This window comes from Hylobates moloch, unplaced genomic scaffold, assembly GCF_009828535.3.
Source record: "Hylobates moloch isolate HMO894 unplaced genomic scaffold, HMol_V3 SCAFFOLD_9, whole genome shotgun sequence".
Classification (NCBI taxonomy): domain Eukaryota; kingdom Metazoa; phylum Chordata; class Mammalia; order Primates; family Hylobatidae; genus Hylobates; species Hylobates moloch.
Genome location: NW_026652284.1, coordinates 34,695,917 through 34,719,762, shown reverse-complemented (window position 1 = coordinate 34,719,762; position 23,846 = coordinate 34,695,917).

Below are 23,846 nucleotides of genomic sequence, written 5' to 3'. Positions count from 1 at the left end.
TTTCTGTAGTCACCAACAATGCATTTGCTGCCTTCAGAACCTAAAGGGTGACTCTCAAACACTAGACCCACATCTAGGAGTCCAGTCTACAAAACTAGACACAGTTCAAAATGGAGCAAGAAGAGGCAGACATTATTGTAAAAGAAAAATGAGGGCTAGGCTCAGTGGCTCACGCCTGTAATCCCAGCACGTTGGGAGGCTGAAGCGGGCGGATCATGAGGTCAGGAGTTCAAGACCAGCCTGGCCAACATCCTGAAACCCCTTCTCTACTAAAAATACAAAAATTAGCCGGGCATGGTGGCATGTGCCTGTAGTCCTAGCTACTCAGGAGGCTGAGGCAGGAGAATCACTTGAACCTGGGAGACGGAGGTTGCAATGAGCCGAGATCAAGCCACTGCACTCCAGCTTGGGCAACAGAGTAAGATTTCATCTCAAAAAAAATAAATAAATAAAAAATAGAAATAATGAGAAAATGGCTGCCTTATATGGTAAGAAAAAGTTGTGTCTTAATGGTCTTGTTTACAAATCCTAGGACCTTATAAATGGAAGAGTCCAGATCTTTTTCAAGATCCTAGTTACCCAGGATATTTTTAAATGTCACCTAGTTGATAAAGGTTGAGATCACCCATTGCTGCAATCCCAGAGACACCCTCCAGACCCCCCAAAAAGGCCAGATACTCGGTTTATATAACCACTGGGATACAAGATTCGATTAAAAAACACTCTTGGGACTTGAAAAGGAGCTCTGCATGTGAAATGTTACACCTGTTGTCTTATATTTGAATTTCCATTATTTGTATAAAATGTTTTCCTTCCTTTTCATGAAATAAATAAGAGTCTGAATCCCTTGGCTGAGAAATCCTGTCATAAAACAATACTTTGCCAGCGTTCGCCCCTCCGTGTGAAGTGGCAGAGATGATGAGATGATCTCCGCAGCTCGGTGGGCCTGCGGGTGAGGGAGCCGCCATAAGGCGACCACTCAGGAAAACGCTGGAGCAAACAGATGGGGCCTCCGCTGTGCCCCGAAGGCAAACAGTCCCGGCCCTGCTGGACCCGGGCGGAGCGCATTCCAGAGTCCTGCGTGCCTCCTTGACAATGCCCTGCCCCTGGCTTCCCAGACTTCAGACCTTCCCCTCCTTGATCTCTAGCACCGTGGAGGAATCGAAGAGAAAGAGGGTCCCCAGGGAGAGCGCGTTTCAATCCTGCCTGGCTGTGTAGATAAAAGCCAACACCTGCTGGCGCAGCGAGGTGCGCCTGGAGCCGGTACTATCGGGGCCTCACAGGTGTGAAGACCGCAGCGGAGGGCCGAGCTCGGGGGAAGCCGTGGCCACGGAGTGCCTGGTGCAAGCTGAGAGCGGGCGCGCGCTGCCGCTGTTCACACACAGGCTTTATCCTAGTGCTCTCAAAAAGAAGAGAGCTTCACCAACATGTTCCCACGTGTAATGTACCAGCTCTGCCCATATGGGTGTCATCATAGGATTTTATTACTAATTTCAATTGTGGTGTTCCACTTCTGAAAATGCTATTTGGTCAAAAGTTTAGATTTTAAATACTCACAGAGAAACATACAAAATTGCTCCGTGCAGCATTGTAATTATAGCAACAAAAAACATGGAAAACAATATCCATCAATAGAGTTAGTTTAAAACATTATGTCACGAACATGTAATGGAATAATCTGTGGCTTATAAAAACCAAACACGGAAAGATGTCCATGATAGAGTACATTTGAAACCTAAGTTGCAACGCAGTATCAGTGCTGTATGATCTCATTTGTTAAAATATGTAAATGTGTTCATCTTTCCTTAGAGAAATATCCGCAAGAATATTCACAAACTACCTCAAGGGATTGTGGGACTCTTCATTTTCTATTTCATATAATTCCTGTATGATTTAAAAGTTTGCAACAAGCATGTCCTATTTATATAAACAAAAAGCACATTCAAGCCTGCGTATGTGTTGTGTGTGTGTGTGTGTGTGCCTGTGTGTGTGCGCGTGTGTGTGTGTAATTAAGTTTCCAAGCTTCGGGCATAATGAAATCCAAGGTAATAAATGATACAGAGTAGTGATAATTAATTTGTTATTAATTATATCTATAGAACAGATTTATATTGTGCCTTTTATCACTTCGTAAGAAATACATGACACTAAAATTAGAAAATTGAGGTCATTTATAGGAAAACAATTTCTTTTCTTCTGAATAAAAAGCACCTGCAACTATCTATTGTTAACTCCAATTACTCCCTCTAACAAATAAGTGAAAACGTAGCTGATAATGTAAATATAATACAAATTTAGGTGAAAACTGCAGTCTCTATGGAAATACCCTTTTTCCCCACACACTCCCTCTCTTCTTACCCCACTCACCACCCACTCCCCCACCTAAACTCAGGCTCCAATACCTGAAAACCATCTCTTTTCACTTTCCTGTTTGTTCCTAAAGGATGGTGGCATGAGGTTGTAAATCACCACAAAGAACACTCTTAATGATGTCCCAAAATTTATTGTTCCCAGCTTTTCTAAGATTACTATGAGAATGCTCACTGTGAAAGAAAAACATGGCCCGGCAAGTACATTTCCAGGCATTTAGACGCGGTTCTTGCTGCAAAATGTAGTGAGCAAGGAAAACAACTTTAAGACCAATAAAAAATAAAATAAAATAAAACTCTCATTACGTCTCTTATAAAAGACATGAGAAATGACTTAAAAATTCTAACTGGTTACTCTATGTTTAGAAAGGACCAAATTACAAAGGTTAGTCTATTTTTTGTTAAAGTGCACTTGTAGCAACCTCTCCATAGATGATAAATTTAAATGAACATTTCTCTGCTGCCATCTCGTGGATTATTTAGGTAATGTACTCAAAGGCAAACGCAAATCTAAAGTCCTTCCCACGAAAATTTTACCGGATGTGAAAAGTCATATTGATTACTTAGTCATTTATTTGACAGAACAAATATAACTTAATGTATATAGCATGCTGCATATAACATATTAAACCTCATAATAAGAACAAGGTTTAAGATCCTTTCACTTTTAAATGTTGTTAACCTTGATAGAGAAAACAAAATGCTTTTGCCATTGCATAACCAATAATTACTACAAAAGACATTATATCTCTATCCAATAATCACTAAAAGTAATGAGATCACACCATTGCACTCCAGCCTGGGAGACAAGAGCGAAACTCCGTCTCAAAAAAAAAAAAAAAAAAGATAGGAAACAGGGCACTGCTTTACCTTTGGTTATAATTTAGATGGTTCTGTGGGAAGAGAAGGGTGTTCGCAATGCACAATACACAATGTTGGCATTATCTCAGCTTCAGAGGTGCTCTCCTCTGCAAAGGCTGGGACCAGAGAAGGATGGGAAAGGGTCCGTCCCTGGTCAGATTCTGAACATGGTCCCAGTAGCAAATGCTACTGTGATGAGAGGGGATATGTTTAATAAGTGGCTGTCACACCCACTATCAGGCAGTGTTAATGGTTCGTGGTGCACTTTCCAAACCGTTCCTGGATCTTCAGATAGTCCTTGGAGTAACCAAGTTTTAGAGTCAGCAATAAACCCAGAAAGGAATAAAGGGGGGAAAAAGTAGAAATCCTTGTCAGTCATAATGCATGCATTGGAGAATCAAGGAAAAAAACTGGGAAAAATTTTATCTACCTATCCCCTCAATTATTTCCATAATTAATCAGAAATGTATAAAAATTTTCCATTTGGGAAGAATTTTCAATTCTGTAAGAGAAATTTTAAATCTTTTTGAGACACTTCAAGTTTGTTCTTCAGAAGCCCATGAACAAGATCTAAGACTTGTATTTCGTTTATATACATATATATACTTTAAGTTCTAGGGTACATGTGCACAATGTGCAGGTTTGTTACATATGTATACATGTGCCATGTTGGTGTGCTGCACCCATTAACTCATCATTTACATTAGGTATATCTCCTAATGCTATCCCTCCCCCACCCCCCACCCCACAACAGGCCCCCATGTGTGATGTTCCCCTTCCTGTGTCCACGTGTTCTCATTGTTCAATTCCCACCTATGAGTGAGAACATGCGGTGTTTGGTTTTCTGTCCTTGCTATAGTTTGCTGAGAATGATGGTTTCCAGCTTCATCCATGTCCCTGTAAAGGACATGAACTCATTCTTTTTTGTGGCTGCACAATATTCCATGGTGTATATGTGCCACATTTTCTTAATCCAGTCTATCATTGTTGAACATCTGGGTTGGTTCCAAGTCTTTGCTATTGTGAATAGTGCCACAATAAACATACATGTGCATGTGTCTTTATGGCAGCATGATTTATAATCCTTTGGGTATATACCCAGTAATGGGATGGCTGGGTCAAATGTTATTTCTAGTTCTAGATCCCTGAGGAATCGCCACACTGTCTTCCACAATGGTTGATCTAGTTTACAGTCCCACCAACAGTGTAAAAGTGTTCCTATTTCTCCACATCATCTCCAGCACCTGTTGTTTCCTGACTTTTTAATGATCACCATTCTAACTGTGAGATAGTATCTCATTGTGGTTTTGATTTGCATTTCTCTGATGGCCAGTGATGATGAGCATTTTTTCATGTGTTTTTTGGCTGCATAAATGTCTTCTTTTGAGAAGTGTCTGTTCATATCCTTCGCCCACTTTTTGATGGGGTTGTTTTTCTTGTAAATTTGTTTGAGTTCTTTGTAGATTCTGGATATTAGCCCTTTGTCAGATGAGTAGATTGCAAAAATTTTCTCCCATTCTGTAGGTTGCCTGTTCACTCTGATGGTAGTTTCTTTTGCTGTGCAGAAGCTCTTTAGTTTAGATCCCATTTGTCAATTTTGGCTTTTGTTGTCATTGCTTTTGGTGTTTTAGACATGAAGTCCTTGCCCATGCCTATGTCCTGAATGGTATTGCCTAGGTTTTCTTCTAGGGTTTTTATGGTTTTAGGTCTAGCATTTAAGTCTTTGATCCATCTTGAATTAATTTTTGTATAAGGTGTAAGGAAGGGATCCAGTTTCAGCTTTCTACATATGGCTAGCCAGTTTTCCCAGCACCATTTATTAAATAGGGAATCCTTTCCCCATTGCTTGTTTTTGTCAGGTTTGTCAAAGATCAGATGGTTGTAGATGTGTGGTATTATTTCTGAGGCCTCTGTTCTGTTCCATTGGTCTATATATCTGTTTTGGTACCAGTATCATGCTGTTTTGGTTACTGTAGCCTTGTAGTATAGTTTGAAGTCAGGTAGCATGATGCCTCCAGCTTTGTTCTTTTGGCTTAGGATTGTCTTGGCAATGTGGGCTCTTTTTTGGTTCCATATGAACTTTAAAGTAGTTTTTTGAACTTTAAAGTAGTTTTTTTAAAAAAGTAGGTTTTAAAGTAGTTTTTTGAACTTTAAAGTAGCTTGATGGGGATGGCACTGAATCTATTAATTACCTTGGGCAGTATGGCCATTTTCACAATATTGATTCTTCCTATCCATGAGCATGGAATGTTCTTCCATTTGTTTGTGTCCTCTTTTATTTCACTGAGCAGTGTTTTGCAGTTCTCCTTGAAGAGGTCCTTCACATCCCTTTTAAGTTGGATTCCTAGGTATTTTATTCTCTTTGAAGCAATTGTGAATGGGAGTTCATTCATAATTTGGCTCTCCGTTTGTCTGTTATTGTTGTATAAGAATGCTTGTGATTTTTGCACATTGATTTTGTATCCTGAGACTTTGCTGAAGTTGCTTATCAGCTTAAGGAGATTTTGGGCTGAGACAATGGGGTTTTCTAAATATACAATCATGTCATCTGCAAACAGGGACAATTTGACTTCCTCTTTTCCTAATTGAATACCCTTTCTTTCCTTCTCCTGCCTGATTGCCCTGACCAGAACTTCCAACACTATGTTGAATAGGAGTGGTGAGAGAGGGCATCCCTGTCTTGTGCCAGTTTTCAAACGGAATGCTTCCAGTTTTTGCCCATTCAGTATTTCTACACTCATTGTCCCACTACCACCTTTGAGCGGGTTGCTACTCAGGCTAATATATACAATAAATCCCTTTTAAAGTAAGATGGGAGGCCAGGTGCAGTGGCTCACGTCTGTAATCTCAGCACTTTGGGAAGCTGAAGCGGGTGGATCACCTGAGGTTAGGAGTTTGAGACCAGCCTGGCCAACTTGGTGAAACCCCGTCTCTACTAAAAATACAAAAAATTAGCTGGGCGTGGTGGCATGCACCTGTAATCCCAGCTACTCAGGAGACTGAGGCCAGAGAATCGCTTGAACCCCAGAGGTGGCGGCTGCAGTGAGATGAGATCACACCATTGGACTCCAGCCTGGGTGATAAGAGCGAAACTCCATCTCAAAAAAAAAAAAAAAAAATGGAAAGCAGAGCGCTGCTGCTGTGTGCTCTCAGTTGGATATTTCTTTGCCTTTGGTTGTAATTTAGATGGTTCTGTGGTAAGAGAAGGGTGTTGGCCTAACAGATCATGTCTTCTGAGCTAGATCCTGGCCTCCAAGATTCTATTTCTCCATTAGATTCTAGAATCTAAGTTTGGAAGGCTTCGACATGGAATATTGGATACTCCAAGAGTAGAGCCTGGGATTGGTAGATTTAGGGGGAAAAAATAGAACACCCAGTTAAATTAAAATTTCAGAAACACAACAAACAATTGGGACATATTTACCCTAAAAAGATCCTTGTTATTTATCTGAGAGTCAAATTTCTAATGGACATCCTGAATTTTATCTAGTAACCCCATATAAATTTTCTCCTTCCCCAAAGTAGTGTTGATGCCAGTTAAAGAAAATGGATATTGCAACTAGGAAAAATAGACTGGTTCTCTTTCTAACATAAAGTTATTTTTTAATCATTAAGATAAAATAGCAGTGTGGTGGCTCACACCTGTAATCCCAGCACTTTGGAAAGCCCAGGCAGGAGGATTGCTTCAGCTCAGAAGTTTGAGACCAGCCTGGGCAAACCCTTTCTTTACAAAATAATGTTTTTAATTAAATTATAAAAAGATAAAATAGCATAAGAATACACTGAGTAAGAGGTTTTCCAAATATTATGGAGAAAAATAAGGCAAATTATATCAAGGTTATAATTTAAAGGTAGAATTGAAGGTTGGTGGAATTATCTAGTTTAGGCATTCAGATACTTGGTAAGCACCATATTAGATAGGCACCATCCATGCTGGACACGGGGAAGAAGATGAACAAGACACAGCCCATGTTCCCAAGAAGCTCACAGTCGGCCGGGCGCGGTGGCTCACGCTTGTAATCCCAGCACTTTGGGAGGCCGAGGCGGGCGGATCACGAGGTCAGGAGATCGAGACCATGGTGAAACCCCGTCTCTATTAAAAATACAAAAAAATTAGCCGGGTGTGGTGGCGGGCGCCTGTAGTCCCAGCTACTCAGAGAGGCTGAGGCAGGAGAATGGCGTGAACCGGGAAGGCGGAGCTTGCAGTGAGCCGAGATTGCGCCACTGCACTCCAGCCTGGGCTACAGAGCGAGACTCCGTCTCAAAAAAAAAAAGAAGCTCACAGTCTAGTAAAGAGACAAAAAGAGATGGCAAACATGATATAAATAGAAATATAAAGGAAACGGGGATTTCATGCCTGTCCTCTCCCTTCTCCCCTGCCCCCCAGTAAAGCCTACAGTGCCTGGTCTCATCACTAATGAGATGTGACTATCAGGTGAAGAGATTTATTTAAAAGAAATAGACTAGAACTGTCTGCACTGATTCTTGGTAAACATCAGAACCTATACATTGTCTGCCAGATAATAAAATGTCAAAGCTGGTAATAACCTTGGAGATCTCATCCAGCATGTGCGTTTTATGAAACAGAAGCCTGCCATCCCCCAGCCAGCAGGCATCAAAGCAGCTGACTCCTAGTCTAGAAACTTCATCTAGAGTTTTTCCTGACTGCTGCTTCCTTAGGTGAGGTCTAGCAATGAAGATGGTTTGGCCCATATCTCAGTTTCCAAATAATTTATTAATTCATCCTTCCAGGGACCAAAACTATTAAAGCAGAGAGAATTATAAAAAGAGTTACAAGAAAGCCTGCTGCCTACATTGGAACTAACACTCCAACCAGAGTAACATGCACAGTGAGCTGAGGAAAGAAAAGGAAAAAAAATTAACATTGGAGGTGATGCTTCCACCTTATTCAGCAAATAAAATCTACTCATCCCATCCTTTGTCCTCATATAGTTGCTTCTAAAGGCTAATCTCTGGACTTTGATACAAACTAACCAGGAAAATTCACATTGTGTTGACAATTAGTTCACAGAAGCAGGTAGAGGGTAGACATGGACTGATAAACTACTTATGTTAGTGATTTATGCTAAAAGTCCTACTTGTTACGTTAACTGAAAAGAATAAAGAGGGGGAAAAAGAAAGAAGAATAGAGCTGAGATCCAGTCTCTGAGAAAAGGAGAAAATGGCATCAAAGTAGTAGAGCATATGTCTTCATTTTCCTCTTAGTTCCAGCTCTTCCAATCTCCCTTTCCCTAGGACATTTTCCCTTTGAAGTCCTTGATGTCATGTTGAGAAAGTCTTCTCTTCCTCTCCCATGTTCCCATATGTGTAAGTATAGTATAGGCTGATCTCTTTTAGAAATAGAAAAATTGATTAAGACCATTCTCAATAAAATGTGAGTGATTAATAGTTTTCAACCTTCTCAATCCACCCAGTAGCACCTCCCTGTTCTAAAAAAACTGGTGAAATTTCAGATATAAACACAAATATACTTTTTTTTTTTTTTTTGAGACGGAGTCTCGCTCTTTCACCCAGGCTGGAGTGCAGTGGCGCGATCTCAGCTCACTGCAGGCTCCGACCCCCTGGGTTCACGCCATTCTTCTGCCTCAGCCTCCCGTGTAGCTGGGACTACAGGCGCCCGCCACCTCGCCCAGCTAATTTTTTGTATTTTTAGTGGAGACGGGGGGTTCACCGTGTTAGCCAGGATGGTCTCGATCTCCTGACCTCGTGATCCGCCCGCCTCGGTCTCCCAAAGTGCTGGGATTACAGGCGTATACTTTTAATCATCAAGGGTTTAGGCTGGATGCAGAAACATCTGTAATCTCAGCTCTTTGGGAGGTTGAGGTGGGAGGATGGCTTGAGCCCAGGAGATCAAGGCTGCAGTGAGCTGTGTTTGCACCACTGCACTCCAGCCTGGGCAACAGAGCAAGACACTGTCTCACACACACACACACACACACACACACGGTTTATTTCTCTGCCTACCCCTCCACACATACTCACATCTGTAACAGTGAGATATAAGGGACCTCTGGACAATTTTTATGGTACATACTTACCACTCCCGAGTTTACTACCCTCCATCTCAGTAAAATGCCCAATACTCATTTCCCTTTTGCCCCTACTTATTCAAAACGCTCAATATTTATCTATATTGTATTATTGCAGAAAGTATTTGTTGTGTGTTATGGCTAGGACTCCCTGTCCTGAGGTTACCCCATTTTGCTCTGTTTGGCCGTATCCTGCTACAGTCAGCCTTTGTGTTTGAATCTACTCTGCAACCTAGGCCAAAACTCTATGGTCAGACAGGCTCTTCCCTAACAGAAGAAAGATGACTATGGCTGCACTAGTGTACACCTTCCCACTTCCATTCCCACGGCAACTGGAATTTGTTCAGGAATGTGTCCAGTCAGAGACAGCACGCTGCAATAAGACCCCAGCTGGGAACTCCAGGAAGAGGACTTCACTCATTCTCATGGAACATTAGCTTGTGTGGGTTGAGCCTGCTGCTGTCTATTGCTACCATGAAGGGAGAGTGAGAATGGACCTACAACAAGCAAAGGTAAGATGAAAATGGAAATCAGGTCCTTGTGACATCATTTAAACTCCTATATTAAACTAAACTACACCCAAAGTAAGCCCTACTACTGAACTTTTTAGTTTTGTGAGCATTAAGTTCCTTCTTTCCTTATGCAGTTTAGATTTGATTTTCTATCACTTGCAATTAAAAGAAGTTGATATCATTAGTATACTTAGGAATATCTGAGACAATACGTGAGATATGCCCCTCTAAAAACAGGACTGAGCGCCATAAAGATTTCTTTTAATCAAAAGTATCATTTCCTTAATTAAAATTTCAATAAAAGGCCTAGAAGAGAAAGTTGGGAAAATATCTCAGAATGTAAACCAGAAAGATGAAACCATGGAAAATACAAGAAAAAAGTTGGAGAATGGAGATCAACTGAGGAAGCCCAATATTAGTCAAATAGTCATTACAGGAGGAAAAAAGAGAGAACTAACTGGGAGAAAATAGAAGAAAATTCTTAGAGCTAAAAAGATGTAAGTGTACAGCACAAAATGCCATTAGGATAAATAAAAAGATTTATACCTAAGTGTATCCTTATAGAACTACAGGACTCCAAGGAAAAGGTGAATATCCTAAAGCTTCTAGAGTAAAAACAGTTTCCCTACAGAAGAATGGAATTTTACGTAATATTAGATTTCTCAACAGGGTCCCTGAATATTAGAAGACAATGTTTTTAAAATTAGGAAGAAAAAAAATCATATGGACCTACAATTCTATACTACATAGTACTGGACGTTCTGACCAACGCAACAAAAAAAATATAAGGACTGGAAGGAAAAAGATCAAACTGATTATTTGTAGATGCTTTTATCTCCAAAGCAGTTAACTCTTAGACCTAATAAGAGAGTTGAGCAAAGTTCCCAACTAAAAGATCAACTTATCAATAGTGTTGTTCTGCACTCACCATCTAGAAAAGATAATTGAAAGTAAGCTACCGTTCACAGCAGCAACAAAATCAAGTGTGAGGCAAAAAAGCTTTACAGATATAAAAGTACTATTTTGACACACCCTTCTGGAAAAATTACATAGCATCTGAAAAAAATGACACCAACCCAGGGAGTGCAATGAAAAGAAATTCCCAGATGGCAGCTCTGTGGCTGGAACACAAAGTTAGAAGGTATAAAAAAGAACATCTGTGCAAATCAAAACCACAACGAGATACCATCTCACACCAGTTAGAATGGCCATCATTAAAGTCAGGAAACAACCTCTCAGGTGCTGGAGAGGACGTGGAGAAATAGGAACACTTTTACACTGTTGGTGGGACTGTAAACTAATTCAACCATTGTGGAAGTCAGTGTGGTGATTCCTCAGGGATCTAGAACTAGAAATACCATTTGACCCAGCCATCCCATTACTGGGTATATACCCAAAGGATTACAAATCATGCTGCTATAAAGACACATGCACATGTATGTTTATTGCAGCACTATTCACAATAGCAAAGACTTGGAACCAACCCAAATGTCCAACAATGATAGACTGGATTAAGAAAATGTGGCACATATACACCATGGAATACTGTGCAGCCATAAAAAAGGATGAGTTCATGTCCTTTGTAGGGACATGGATGAAGCTGGAAACCATCATTCTCAGCAAACTATAGCAAGGGCAGAAAACCAAACACCACATGTTCTCACTCATAGGTAGGAATTGAACAATGAGAACACATGGACACAAGAAGGGGAACATCACACACGGGGGCCTGTTGTGGGGTGGGGGGAGGGAGGAGGGATAGCATTAGGAGATACACCTAATGTTAAATGACGAGTTAATGGGTGCAGCACACCAACATGGCACATGTATACATATGTAACAAACCTGCACGTTGTGCACATGTACCCTAAAACTTAAAGTATAATAAAAAAAAAAAAGAACGTCTTCAATGTAGGAATGGACTTCATTCTACAAATCATAGATTAGGAGGCTGAAAGAACTTAGTGAGATGGCCAAGAAGCATTATTTTTTTCTCAACAGAATTTAAAAAGCCACTCTAGAACTCTGAGAAAAATTTGAGAAATTACAAAAAAGTCATCAGCCAAATAGGAAGCATTCTCCTTCAAAGGCACAGGTTTAGTGAAGCAGGAGTATATTTCCTTCTCTGCTGTTCCAATCCTACTGACTCAGTGTTAAATAATATTACATGTTTACATAATAAGACTATATATTTAAATTTCATAACACTAATAATTTAAATGCTGTATTTATTTCTAACTTGTTTATTTGTTTGTTTGTTTTAGAGATCAGATCTCACTGTGTTGCCCAGGCTGTGTCGCCCACGCAGTGGCATGATCATAGCTCACTTGCAGTTTCCAACTTCTGGGCTCAAGCAATCCTCCTGCCTCAACCTACTAGGTAGCTGGCATTACAGGTACTGGCTGTACCTGGCTTATTTATTTTATTTTTGTTTTTTGAAACAGAGTCTCACTCTGTCACCCAGGCTAGAGTGCAGTGGCACGATCTTGGCTCACTGCAGCCTCGACCTCCCGGGCTCAGGCGATCTTCCCAATTCAGTCTCTCAAGTAGCTGGGATTACAGGCTCACTCCACCATGCCTGGCTAATTTTTTGTAGAGACAGGGTTTCGCCATGTTGCCCAGGCTGGTCCTGAACTCTGGGCTCAAGTGATTCTCCCGCCTAGACCTCCCAAAGTGCTAGGATTGAAGGTGTGAGCCACCATGCCCGGCTTATTTTTTTATTGATACATAATATTTAAAAATCAATGGGGTACATGTGATATTTTGTGACATGCATAGAATGTGTAATTATCAGGTCAGGTGAGGGTATTGAGGTGTCATCCATCACTTTGAGCATTTATCATTTCTACATATTGGGAACAACTCAAGTCCTCTCTTCTAGCTACTTTGAAGTATACAATACATTGATGTTAATGATAATCACTCTTCTCTGCTGTGGAACAATAGAACTTCTACCTTTTATCTAACTGTATGTGTGTACCCCTTAACTTACCTCTTTTCATACCCCAACCGCACCCACCCACCTTTGATACCTACCATTCTACTGTCTATCTTTATGAGATCAACTATTTTAGCTCCCACAAATGAGTGAGAACATGCAATATTTGTCTTTCTAGGCCTGGCTTATTTCATTCAACATAATGACCTCCAGTTCCACCATGTTGCTGCAAATGACATGATTTTTTTTTTTTTTTTTTTTGAGACAGCATCTTGCTCTGTTGCCCAGGCTGAAGTGCAGTGGCACAATCTTGGCTCACTGCAAACTCCACCTCCTAGGCTCAAGCAATTATTGTGCTTCTTGGTCTCTGCAGTAGCTGGGACTACAGGCACCCACCACCACATCTGGCTAAGTTTTGTATTTTTAGTAGAGATGGGGTTTCACCATGTTGGCCAGGCTGCTCTCGAACTCCCAGGCTCAAGTGAGCCTCCCACTCCGGCCTCCCAAAGTGTTGGGATTACAGGTGTAAGCCACCAAGCCCAGCCTTATTTCATGATTTTTTAATGGTTTAATAGTGTTTCATTGTGTATATATACCACATTTTCTTTATCCAGTTATCCATTGATGGACAGTTGGTCGATTACATATCTTTGCTATTGTGAATAGTATTGCAATAAACAGGCAAGTGCAGGTCCCTTTGATATATTAATTTCTTTTCCTTTGGGTAGGTACCCAGGAGTGGGATTGATGGATCCTATGGTAGGGTAGTTCTATTTTTAGTTTTCTGAGAAATTTCCATACTGTTTATCATAGAGGTTGTACTAATTTACATCCCCACCAACAGTGTATGAGAATGCCCTTTTCTCCACATCCTCACCACCATCTGTTATTTTTCTACTTTTTAGTAATAGCCATTGTAACAGGATATCTCATGGTGGCTTTGAGTTGAATTTCCCTGATAACTAGTGATGTTGAACATTTTTTCATATACCTTTTGTCCATTTGTATGTCTTCTTTTGAGAATTATCTATTCATGTATTTGCCCACTTTTTAATGGGATATTATTATTATTATTGAGTTCCTTGAATTCCTTGTATATTCTGGATATTAGTCCCCTATCAGATGAATAGTCTGCAAATATTTTCTTCCATTCTACAGGTTGTTCATTCTATGACTGTTTCCTTTGCTGGCAGAAGGTTTTTAGTTTAATTAAGTCCCATTTGTCTATTTTTGTTTTAGCTTTTGTTTTAGCTGTCTGTGCTTTGTCTTTTTTTGTCTTAATCACAAAATCTTTGCATAGGCCAGTATCCTGAAGTGCTTTCCCTATGTTTTCTTCTATTCATTTTATAGACTCAAGTCTTATGCTTAAGTCTTAAATCCATCTTGGTAGAATTTTTTGTATATGGTGAGAGGGGTCTAGTTTTATTCATTTGCATATGGATATTCAGTTTTTCCAGCACCATTTATTGAAGACGGTGTCATTTCCCCAGTGTATGTTCCTGGTGCTTCTGTCAAAGATCAGTTGGCTGTAAATATGTGGCTTTATTTCTGGGTTCTCTATTCTGCTCCATTGATCTGTGTGTCTATTTTTATACCAATAACATGCTGTTTTGGTTACTGTAGCCTTGTAATATATTTTTGAAGTCAGGCAGTATGATGTTCCAGCTTTGTTCTTTTTGCTCAGGATTGCTTTAGTTATTTGGGCTCTTTCTGTTGTTGTTCCACATGAATTTTCTAATTATTTTTTTCTAATTGTGTGAAAAGTGACTTTGGTATTTTCATAGGGGTTGCATTGAATCTATAGATTGTTTTAGGCAATATAGTCACTTTATTAATTGGTCAATGTGGTAATTTCCAATCCATGAACATGGGATGTCTTTCCATTTGCTTGTGTCCTCTTTAATTTCTTTCATCAGTGTTTTGTTGTTCTCCTTGTAGAGGGCTTTCACCTTCTTGGTTAAATTTACTTTTAGGCTTTTTTTGTAGCTATTGTAAATGAGATTGCCTTCTTGATTCCTTTTTTGGCTATTTCATTATTGGTGTATAGAAGTACTACTGATGTCTCTAAAACAACCATTGGATTTTTTAGAATTTTAAAAATAAAGAAATGCTATTGATTTTTATAACGTTGACTTCATCTGCAACTCCTAGCCTCAAGCGATTCTCTCACTTCAGCCTCCCAAGTAACTGAAATTACAGATACACTATATGTTGATTTTGTGTACTGAAACTTTTCTGTATTTGTTCATCAGTTCTAAGAGGTTTTTGGTGGAATCTTTTGGTTTTTCTGAATGTAAGATCATGTCATCTACAAAGAGGGGCAATTTGATTTCTTTTTTTGAGACAGTCTCACTCTGTTGCCTAGGCTAGAGTGCAGTGGCATGATCACGGCTCACTGCAACCTCTGCCTCCTGGGTTCAAGTGATTTTCCTGCCTCAGCCTCCCCATTAACTGGGACTATAGGCACACACCTCCACGCCTGGCAAATTTTTTGTATTTTTAGTAGAGATGGGGTTTCATCATGTTAGCCAGGATGGTCTTGATCTCCTGACCTCATGATCTCCCCACCTCAGCCTCCCAAAGTGCTGGAATTACAGGCGTGAGCCACTGCACCTGGCTGATTTCCTCTTTTCCTAATTTGGATGCTGATATGGTTTGGATGTTTGTCCAAATCTAATGTTGAAATACAATCCCTAATTTTGGAGGTGGGGCCTGGTGGAAGGTGTTTGGATCATGGAGGCAGATCCCTCATGAATGGCTTAGCACCATCCCCTTGGTGATGAGTGAGTTCTTGCTCAGTTAGTTCACATGAGATCTAGTTGCTTAGAAATCTGGGATCTCCCTCCTCTTCTTGCTTCCTGTCTCACCATGTGATACGTCTGCTCCTGCTTCGCCTTCCACCATTATTGAAAGCTTCCTGAGACCCTCACCAGGAGCAGATGTTGGCACCATGCTTCCTGTACAGATTGCAAACCATGAGACAATTAAACCTCTTTTCTTTATCAATTACCCAGCCTCAGGTATTTCTTTATAGCAATGAAAGAATGGACTACCATAGATGCCTTTTATTTCTTTCTCTTGCTGATTGCTCTGGCTAAGACTTCCAGAACTAGGTTGAACAGGGGTGGTGAAAGTAAGCATATTTGTCTTGTTCCAGTTCTTAGAGGAAAGGCTTTCAACTTTTCCCCATTCACTAAGACATTAGCTGTGGGTTTGTCATACATGGCCTTTAATATTTGAGATATGTTCCTCCTATATCTACATTGTTGAGCATTTTATCATGAAATGATGTTGAATTTTACTAAATGCTTTTCTGCATCTATTGAAATGATTATACAGTTTTTCTTTGATTCTGTTGATGTGATGTATCACATTTATTTATTTGCACCTGGGCAGGTAGCTCACACCCAGCACCTTAGGCAGCTAAGATAGGAGGAATTCTTGAGTCCTGGAGTTCAAGACCAGCCTGGGCAACAGAGCAAGACCCTGTCTCTACATTTTTTTTTTAATTAGCTTGGCATGGTGGTGTGCATCTGTAGTCTCAGCTACTCAGGAGGCTGAGGCAGAAGGATCACTTGAGCTCAAGAGGTTGAGGCTAAAGTGAGCCATGATCATGCCATTCCACTCCAGCCTGGGCGAAAGAGAGAGATCCTGTCTCTAAAAAAAGTTTTTAATTAAAAATCTAAAAATAAAAAATAGTGATCTGCATATGTTAAGCCATCTTTGCATCCCTGGCATAAATCCCAAATTGTCTTGATGCATTATCTTTTTATATGCAGTTGAATTTGGTTTGACAGCTTGTTTTTGGTTTCTCGTGTTTTTGTTTTCTTTTTTTGAGACAGAGTCTCGCTGTCACCCAGGCTGGAGTAAAGTGGCATAATCTCGACTCGCTGCAACTTCTGCCTCCTGGGTTCAAGTGATTCTCCTGCCTCAGCCTCCCAAGTAGCTGGGATTACAGGCATGCACCACCACACCTGGCTAATTTTTCTATTTTTAGTAGAGATGGGGTTTCGCCGTGTTGGCCAGGCTGGTCTCAAACTCCTGGCCTCAAGTGATCTGCCCGCCTTGGCTTCCCAAAGTGCTGGGATTACAGGTGTGAGCCACTGTGCCTGGCCGATCTGACAGTATTTTTTTAGGATTTTTGTATCTATGTTCATCAGTGGTATTGGCCTGTAGTTTTCTTTTTTTGTTGTATCCTTCTCTGGTTTGGTATCAGGGTAATGCTGGCCTCACAGAATAACTTAGGAAGAATTTTCTATTCTTCAATTTTTTGGAATAATTTTAGGAGGATTGATCTTATTAGTGCTCTATGTTTGGTAGAATTTGGCAGTAAATTCATCCTGCCCTAGGTTTTTCTTTGCTGGGAGACTTTCTATTAGTGATTCAATCTCACTACTCATTATTAGTTTGCTCGGGTTTTCTATGTTTTCCTCATTCAATCTAGGTAGGTTGTATGTTTCAAATAATTTAACCATTTTCTCTAGGTTTTCCAGTTTCTTAGTGTACAGATGTTCATAATAGTATCTGGTGATCTTTTGTATTTCCATAGTGCCAATTGTAATGTCTCCTTTTCCATTTCTGATTTTATTGGGTCTTCTCTCTTCTTTCCTTGGTTTGTGTAGCTAGCAGTTTATCAATTTTATTTATCTTTTCAAAGAATCAGCTTTTTTTCATTGATCCTTTGAATTTTTTTTAAGTCTCCATTTTATTTAGTTCTGATCTTTATTATTGCTTTTCTTCTAATTTTGGATTTGGTCTGTTTGCTTTTCTAGTTTCTAAGATACATTATTAGATTGTTTATCTGAAATCTTTTTACTTTTTGATATAGGTGTTTATTGCTATAAACTATCCTCTTAGTACTACCTTTGCTGTATTGCACAGATTATAGTATATTGATTTTCATTTTCAAGAAATTTTTTTATTTTCATTTGAATTCCTTTATTGACTCAATGTTCATTCAGGAGCATGTGTTCAATTTCCATGTATTTGTATAGTTTCCAAAGTTTCTCTTGGTATTGATTTCTAGTTTTATCCCACTGTGTCTAAGAAGATACTTGATATGATTTCAGTTTTCCTAAATTTGTTGAGACTTGTTTTGTGGCCTGACATATGGTCTATCCTAGAGAGTGTTCCGTGTGCTGATGAAAAGAATGTGTATTTAGCAGTTGTTAAATAAAATGTTCTGTAAATGTCTGTTTAGAGCCATTTGGTCCAAAGTCCAGTTTAAATCCATTGTTTTTTTGTTGATTTTCTTTCATCTGTCTAATGACGAAAGTGGGGTGTTGAAGTCTCCTACTATTATTGTATGGGAGTCTCCCTCTTTAGATCTGGTAATATTTGCTTTATGAATCTGGGTGCTCCATTGTTGGGTGTATATATATTTAGCTTGTTATTTCCTTCTGGTGAATTGATCCCTTTATTATTACATAATGACCTTCTCTGTCTGTTTTACTATTTCAGCTTAATGTCTTGTTTACCTGATATAAGTATATTTACTGCTGCTTGCTTTTGGTTTCTGCTTGCATAGAATACCTTTTTCTATCTGTTTACTTTCAGTCTATACATATCTCTACAAGTAAAATCAATTTCTTCTAAACAGCGTATAGTTGGATCATTGTTTTAATCCACTCAGCCAGTGTATATCTTTTACGTGAAGAATATAGTCCATTTACATTCAAGATTATTATTGATATGTGAGGATTTTTCTGTTATATTATCATTCACTGGTTGTTTTGTACATTCTTTGTTCCTTTTTCTCTTATTGTCATTTTGGTTTGGTGGTTATCTATAGTGGTACCATTTGAGTCTTTCTCTTTCTCATTTATGTGTTTGCTTTGCTAGTGAGTTGTATACTTTTTTGTGTTTTCATGATGGTAAATGTCATCCTTTTGCTTCCAGGTTTAGGAATCCCTTGAGCATTTTTGTAGGGCTAGTGATGAATTCTCCTACTTTTATTTGTCTAAGAAAGACTTTTTCTCCTTCACTTATAAAGGATAATTTTGCTGTATATGTTATCTTGGCTGGCAGTTGTTTTCTTTCAGCACTTCAAATACATTATCCCATTCTCTCCTGGCCTATAACATTTCTGCTGAGAAACCTGCTATAGTCTGTTTGCCTGATGGGGGTTCCTTTAAAAGTAACTAGACACTTTTCTCTTGCTGTTTCTAGAATTTGTCATTGACTTTCAACATTTTGACTATAACGTGCTGTAGAGATCTTTTGCATTGTTATCTGTTTGGGGATTACGGGGTCTCCTGTATCTGGATGTCTAACTCTCTTGCTATGCTTGGGAAGTTTACATCTATTATTTCATCACATTGATATTTGAATGTTTTCATTCTCTCTTCACCTTCTAGGATACCAATAATTTCTTTATTTGGTCACTTTATGGTCTCCCATGTATCAAAGAGGCTTTGTTCATTCCTTTTTATTGTTTTTCTTTATTTTTCTCTTACTGGGGTATTTCAAAAGATCTGTCTTTAAGTTCTGAGATTCTTTTTTTTTTTTTTTTGGTGACAGGACTCACCTGTCACCCAGGCTAGAGTGCACTGTAGCCTTAAACTCCTGGGCTCAAGTGATCCTCCCACCTCGGCCTCCCAAAGGTTGGGAATACAGGTGTGAGCCACCGTGCCCAGTGATTCTTTCTTCTGTTTTATCTACTCTATTGTTGAAGCTTTCAGATGTATTTTGTGATTAATTAAATGAATTCTTCAGTTCCAGATTTTCTGTTTGGTTCTCTCTTATGATATCTATCTCCTTGGTAAATTTCTCATTCATATCCTGAATTGTTTTTCTGATTTATTTGTATTGTTTTTTCAGTTAGGTGCAAGCCACCTGCTGGTCTAGACTTGTGCCTCAGCCCCTGGTGAAATGGCTTATGGTTGCTTGCACCTGAGAGTCTCTTGTATCTCACTAAGCTTCTTTAGTATCAATAATTTTAATTCTTTTTACAGGCTTTCATGAATTTCTTTTTGATTTGGATATATTCCTGGAGAATTATTGTGTTCCTTTGGAAGTATCATATTTTCTTTCTCTTCATGCTTCCTGTATCCTTATGTTAATATCTGCACATCTGGCACATTAACTGCTTCTTCCAGTTTTTTGAATTTGCTTTCATAGGGGAGGACTTTCTCCTGAGGATGAATCCATGATGTCAGTTGGGTAAAACACTTTGACTTTTATTCTGGGTCTGTGCAATAACGTAGTATCTGTATGATTTCTTTTGCTGTAAACAGTATCAGGGGTAACCAAGATTTCTTTGGTGGCTTATAGTGTGGTATTTGTGGAGGCTGTGTGCAGTTTTACTAGGGACTGGGATGTCAGGTAGCCCAGTCTTTGGGCTCTAGTGGTGGGAGCCATGGGCTGAGCATGCCTGTCCTTTGGTGGCATATGCTGGCATCAGTGTTAGCAGGTACATGTGGATCTATTTTGGGGCCTCCACATGGCTTACTCAGATGCTGGTGGTGGCATCCATGGACCAGGCAGGTAAGCAGGTTCTCAGACCCCTGGGCAGGCAGTGTGGTGGGGATTGTGGCAGTGACAGGATGACCCTCCGGGTCTAATGCCATGCAGTGTGCACTTATGTTGGTGGTGGCTGCAATGGGCTGGGCAAGCCAGTCTCCAGGCCCACAGGTGGCACATGCAGTTAAGTGCCAGCTGTGGTTTTATTGGCCAGGTGGGTAGGCCCAATCTCAGACCGTCAGGGGAGTGTGCAGGTACCAATGACGGTGGGCTGGCTGGGTAATAATCTGGCTCTGATTGGGTGCTCTGGTATGAGATGGGATGACTTGTTCTCAAAACCCCCAATCACGTGTACAGGAGCTGGATGTGGTAGATATGGACAAGGCAATCTCCAAGCCACCAGCAGAATGCTCAGGTGGCAGACAGAAGCAGCTCTGCTGTTGCTCTGCCACAGGGTGTAAGGGAGTGCTACCTTTGGTGATAACAGCCTGGGCCAGCAGCTGGGGAGCATACATGCCATTCATGCCTCAGGCCCTGGTGCAGCAGCTCACAGTTGCTTGTACCTAAGCACCAGGGTTAATAGCCAGCTCTTCTTGTACACCTCAGTCCCAGCACCAGTGGGCTCCAGAACAGTGAGCAGTAGCTACAGTTGCTTGCACCTAAGCCCCAAAGCTACAGCCTGTGTTTCTCTCACACTTTAGCCCAGCACCACTGGGCTCCAGGCAATCTACTGAGGATAGAGTTCTAAAATAGTACCTCACAAAAAACATCCCATGCTCTGTTCTCACTCATAAGTGGGAGTTGAACAGTGAGAACATGGGCACGGGGAGAGGAACATCACACACTGGGGCCTGTCAGGGGGTAGGGGGAAAGGGGAGGGGTAGCATTAGGAGAAATACCTCATGTAGATGACGGGTTGATGGGTGCAGCAAACCACCATGGCACATGTATACCTATGTAACAAACCTGCACGTTCTGCACATGTATCCAAGAACTTAAGTATAATTTTAAAAATCTCAAATTTTAATTGGAAAAAAAATCCCATGCTCATAATTAGAATAATTAGTATCATTTCAATGACCATACTGCCCAAAGCAATCTATACATTCAATGCAATCCCCATCAAAATACCAATGTGATTTTTCTTTTTTTAACTTTTTATTTATTTACTTTTCTTGAGATGTAGTTTTGCTCTTGTCACCCAGGATGGAGTGCAGTGGTGCAATCTCAGCTCACTGCAACCTCCACCTCCAGGGTTCAGGTGATTCTCCTGCCTCAGCCTCCCAAGTAGCTGGGATTACAGAGGCCCACCATCACACCTGGCTAGTTTTTTTGTGTTTTTAGTAAAGATGGGGTTTCACCACGTTGTTCAGGTTGGTCTCAAACTCCTGACCTTAGGTGATCCACCCGCCTTGGCCTCCCAAAGTGCTGGGATTACAGGCATGAGCCACGGTGCCCAGCCCAGTGTCATTTTTCATAGAAATAACAATCCTAAAATTCACATGGAATCAGAAGAGAGTCCAAATAGCCAAAGTAATCTTGAACAAAAAGAACAAAGCTAGAGGCATCACATTACCCAACCTCAAATTATACTCCAAGGATATAGCAACCCAAACAGCATAGTACTGGCATAAAAATGGACACATAGATCAACGGAATAGAATAGAGAACCTAGAAATAAAGCCACATATTTACAGCCAACTGATTTTAGACAAAGGTGCCAAGAACACACACCAGGGAAAGGACACCCTCTTCAATAAATGGTACTGAGAAAATTGGATATCCATATGCAGAAGAATTAAACTAAATCCCTATCTGTCACCATATACAAAAATCTACTCAAGATGGATTAAAGACTTAAATGTAAGACCTGAAATTATTTAAAAATATTAGGGGAAAACTTTTCTGGACATCGGTCTAGGCAAAGAATTGCCTTTGGAGGTCTTAGAGTGCCTAAGAGCTCAAAAGAATTGCCTTTGGAGGTCTTAGAGTGCCTAAGACCTCAAAAGAATAAACAATAAAAACAAGGGACAAATGGGATTTGATTAAACTAAAGAGCTTCTACACAGCAAAAGAAACCATCAACAGAGTGAACAGACGACATGCAGAATGGAAGAACTTTGCATTCAATAGAGGACTAATATTCAGAATATACTCAATAACAACAAAAAAACAAGTAACCCCATTAAAAGTGGGCAAAGGACATGAATAAACATTTTTCAAAAGAAGACACACAAATAGCCAACATGCATATGAGAAAATACTCAACATCACTAACCATCGGAGGAATGCAAATTTAAACCACAGAGATATCATCATACATCAGTGAGAATGACCACTATTAAAAAGTCAAGAAATAACAAATGTTGGCAAGTGTATTAGTCCGTTTTCATGCTGCTGATAATGACATACCCAAGACTGGGAAGAAAAATAAGTTGAATTGGACTTGCAGTTCCACATGGCTGGGAAGGCCTCAGAATCATGGTGGGAGGCGAAAGGCACATCTCCCACCAAGAGAAAAATCAGGAAGAAACAAAAGCAGAAACCCCTGATAAACCCATCAGATGTCATGAGACTTATTCACTATCACGAGAATAGCATGGGAAAGACCAGCCACCATGACTTAATTACCTCCCCCTCGGTCCCCCCCACAACATGTGGGAATTCTGAGATATGATTCAAATTGAGATTTGGGTGGGGACAGAGCCAAACCATATCAGTGAGGATGTGGAGTAAAGGGAACACTTACAGACTGTTGGTGGGAATGTAAATTAGTACACTCTCTATCAAAAGCAGTATGGAGATTTCTGGAAAAAAAAAAAAAAAAAAATAGAACTACTATTTGATCCAGCAATCACACTAGCCAATGGAAAATCATTATATCAAAAAGCTACCTGTATTTGTATGTGTATCAGTAGTATTCGCAACAGCAAAGAAATGCAATCCACCTAACAGTTCATCAACAAATTATTGGATAAAGAAATATGCCAGGCAGCTGGGTACAGTGGCTCATGCCTTTAATCACAGCACTTTGGGAGGCTGAGGCAGGTGGATCACTTGAGATCAGGAGTTCAAGACCAGCTGGGCCAACATGGTGAAACCCTGTAATCCTAGCTACTCAGTTGGCTTAGGCAGAAGGATCACTTGAGCCTAAGAGACAAAGGTTGCACTCCAGCCTGGGTGACAGAATGAGACTCTGAGGAGGAGGAGGAGAAGGAGGAGGAGGAGGAGCGGGAGGAGAAAGAGGAGAGGAAGAGGAAGAGGAAGAAGAGGAGGAAGAGGAGGAAGAAGAGGAGGAAGAGGAGGAAGAAGAGGAGGAAGAGGAGGAAGAAGAGAAGAGGAAGAAAAGGAAGGAGAAGGAGGAGAAGGAGAAGGAGGAGGAGAAAGGGAAGAAGGGGAAGAGGGAGAAGAGAAGAAGGAGGAGGAGGAGGGGGAGGGGAGGAGGAGGAGGAGGAAGGTGCAGGGGAAGGGGGAAGAGAGAAGAAAGAAGAGGAGGAAGAGGAAGAAGAACTATGCAAAGGTCGTACTTCAGCTTGGGTGACAGAATGAGACAAGAAGAAAAGGAAGAAGAAGGAGAAGGAGAAGGAGGAGAAGGAGAAGGAGAAGGAGAAGAAGAAGGAGGAGGAGGGGAGGAGGAGGAGGAGGCAGGGGAAGG